We start from the raw sequence: 3380 nt of genomic DNA on the forward strand, positions 1-3380 counted from the left end.
AGCTCTTGCAAATAATTTCGTGAAAGATTGTAATTACCTGGATTTTTTATGGACTCTCAAACCTTGAACTGCCATTAATATGGTTATAGCTTGTGTCCCAAAGTACCTGGCAGAGTCAAATGTAAATCTAGAGGAAATTCACTTAATTCCAGAATTTGACACCTAAAAATTTATTTTTCAAGTTTAATGACAAACATATAGTCAAATGTAAACAGATCAAGAAGCAAACAAAGATACAAGACACCATGACTAAGAAACAATAGATAAGAAAAGAGGGGGAAAAACCCCGTTAATTATTGGGATAATATTATTAGTATAATAAAATACAGATTGAAAAACAATTATGCTGAAATAAAAACAAACCTTAAAAGAATTCCAGGGAACATGAACCTTAAAAAAAGTGACATAACATTTGAAAGAGAACGAAATACGACTTTCAAAAGTGAAAAAATGAAAAACTAAAATTAAAATCTCAGTGAATAGAGTTAATAACAGTTTAGACAAAGATGAAAAGAGAATTACTAACCTAAAATAGTTCAGAGATCTTCCCACTTAAGGAAGGAAATGAGCTGCCGACTGGAGCGGTGAGTAACCTTACTGAGCATCAGAAGAGTGATCTAATAGAGCCAATCTTCAAGGACTGGAAAGTGAATTACAACCGGAGAAAATCAGACTTCTATGTAGTGGATGCTGGATACATATTTAGAAGCCTAAGACGTGTGGCTAACAGGGTCTTGGTGCTCCGGCCTGGTGTCAGGCCTGAGCCTCTGAGGTGGGAGAGCCGAGTTCAGGACATTGGACCACCAGAGACCTCATGGCCCCACACAGTATCAATCGGTGAGAGCTCTCCCAGAGATTTCCGTCTCAATGTTAAGACCCAGCTCCACCCAACGGCCAGCAAGCTCCAGTGCTGGACGCCCCATGCCAATCAACTAGCAAGAAAGGAACAAAACCCCACCTGCTAGCAGAGAGGCTGCCTAAAATCATACTAAGTTCACAGACACCCCAAAACACACCCCAGGACATGGCCCTGCCCACCAGAAAGACAAGATCGAGCCCCACACACCAGAACACAGGCACCAGTCCCCTCCACAAGGAAGCCTACACAAGCCACTGAACCAATCTCACCCACTGGGGGCAGACACCAAAAACAACGGGAACTGCAAACCTGCAGCCTTTGAAAAGGAGACCCCAAACACAGTAAGTTAAAATGAGAAGACAGAGAAACATGCAGCAGATGAAAGAGCAAGGTAAAAACTCACCAGACCAAACAAATGAAGAGGAAATAGGCAGTCTGTCTGAAAAAGAATTCAGAGTAATGATAGTAAAGATGATCCAAAATCTTGGAAATAGAATGGAGAAAATACAAGAAATGTTTAACAAGGACCTAGAAGAACTAAAGAGCAAACAAACAATGATGAACAACACAATAAATGAAATTAAAAATTCTCTAGAAGGAATCAAGAGCAGAATAACTGAGGCAGAAGAACAGATAAGTGACCTGGAAGATAAAATAGTGGAAATAACTACCACAGAGCAGAATAAAGAAAAAAGAATGAAAAGAGTTGAGGACAGTCTAAGAGACCTCTGCGACAACATTAAATGCACCAACATTTGAATTATAAGGGTCCCAGAAGAAGAAGAGAAAAAGAAAGGGTCTGAGAAAATATCTGAAGAGATTATAGTTGAAAACTTCCCTCACATGGGAAAGGAAATAGTCAGTCAAGTCCAGGAAGCACAGAGAGTCCCATACAGGATAAATCCAAAGAGAAACATGCCATGACATATATTAATCAAACTATGAAAAATTAAGTACAAAGAAAAAATATTAAAAGCAGCAAGGGAAAAGCAACAAATAACATAGAAGGGAATCCCCATAAAGTTAACAGCTGATCTTTCAGCAGAAACTCTGCAAGCCAGAAGGGAGTGGCAGGACATATTTAAAGTATGAAAGGGAAAACCTACAGCCAAGATTACTCTACCCAGCAAGGATCTCATTCAGATTCGATGGAGAAATTAAAACCTATACAGACAAGCAAAAGTTAAGAGAATTCAGCACAACCAAACCAGCTTTACAACAAATGCTAAAGGAATTCTCTAGGCAGGAAACACAAGAGAAGGAAAAGACCTACAAAAACAAACCCAAAACAATTTAGAAAATGGTAATAGGAACAAACATATTGATAGTTACCTTAAATGTAAATGGATTAAATGTTCCAACCAAAAGACATAGACTGGCTGAATGGATACAAAAACAAGACCCATATATATGCTGTCTTCAAGAGACCCACTTCAGACCTAGGGACACATACAGAATGAAAGTGAGGGGATGGAAAAGGATATTCCATGCAAATAGAAATCAAAAGAAAGTTGGAGTAGCAATTCTCATATAAGAGAAAATAGACTAAATAAAGACTACTACAAGAGACAAAGAAGGACACTATGTAATGATCAAGGGATCAATCCAAGAAGAAGATGTAACAATTATAAATATTTATGCACCCAACATAGGAGCACCTCAATACATAAGGCAAATGCCAACAGCCATAAAAGGGGAAATCAACAGTAACACAATAATAGTACCCACTTTCATCAATGGACAGATCACCCAAAATGAAAAAAATAAGGAAACACAAGCTTTAAAAGACACATTAAGCAAGATGGATTTAATTGATATTTGTAGGACATTCCATCCAAAAATAACAGAATACACTTTCTTCTCAAGTGCTCATGGAACATTCTCCAGGATAGATCATATCTTGGGTCACAAATAAAGTCTTGGTAAATTTAAGAAAATTGAAAACATATCAAGTATCTTTTCCGACCACAACACTATGAGACTAGATATCAATTAGACGAAAAAAAAACTGTAAAAAATACAAACACATGGAGGCTAAATAATACACTACAAAATAACCAAGAGGTCACTGAAGAAGTCAAAGAGGAAATAAAAAAAGACCTAGAAACAAATGACAATGAAAACATGACGACCCAAAACCTATGGGATGCAGCAAAACCAGTTCTAAGAGGGAAGTTTATAGCAATACAATCCTACCTCAAGAAACAAGAAAAATCTCAAATAAACAACCTAAACTTACACCTAAAGCAATCAGAGAAAGAAGAACAAAACCCCCAAGGTTAGCAGAAGGAAAGAAATCATAAAGACCAGATCAGATATAAATGAAAAGGAAATGAAGAAAATGATAGCAAAGATCAATAAAACTAAAAGCTGGTTCTTGGAGAAGATAAACAAAATTGATAAACCATTAGCCAGACTCATCAAGAAAACAAGGGAGAAGACTAAAATCAACAGAATTAGAAATGAAAAAGGAGAAGTAACAACTTACACTGCAGGAATACAAAGGATCATGAGAGATTAC

This window comes from Eubalaena glacialis, chromosome 2, assembly GCF_028564815.1.
Source record: "Eubalaena glacialis isolate mEubGla1 chromosome 2, mEubGla1.1.hap2.+ XY, whole genome shotgun sequence".
NCBI lineage: Eukaryota > Metazoa > Chordata > Mammalia > Artiodactyla > Balaenidae > Eubalaena > Eubalaena glacialis.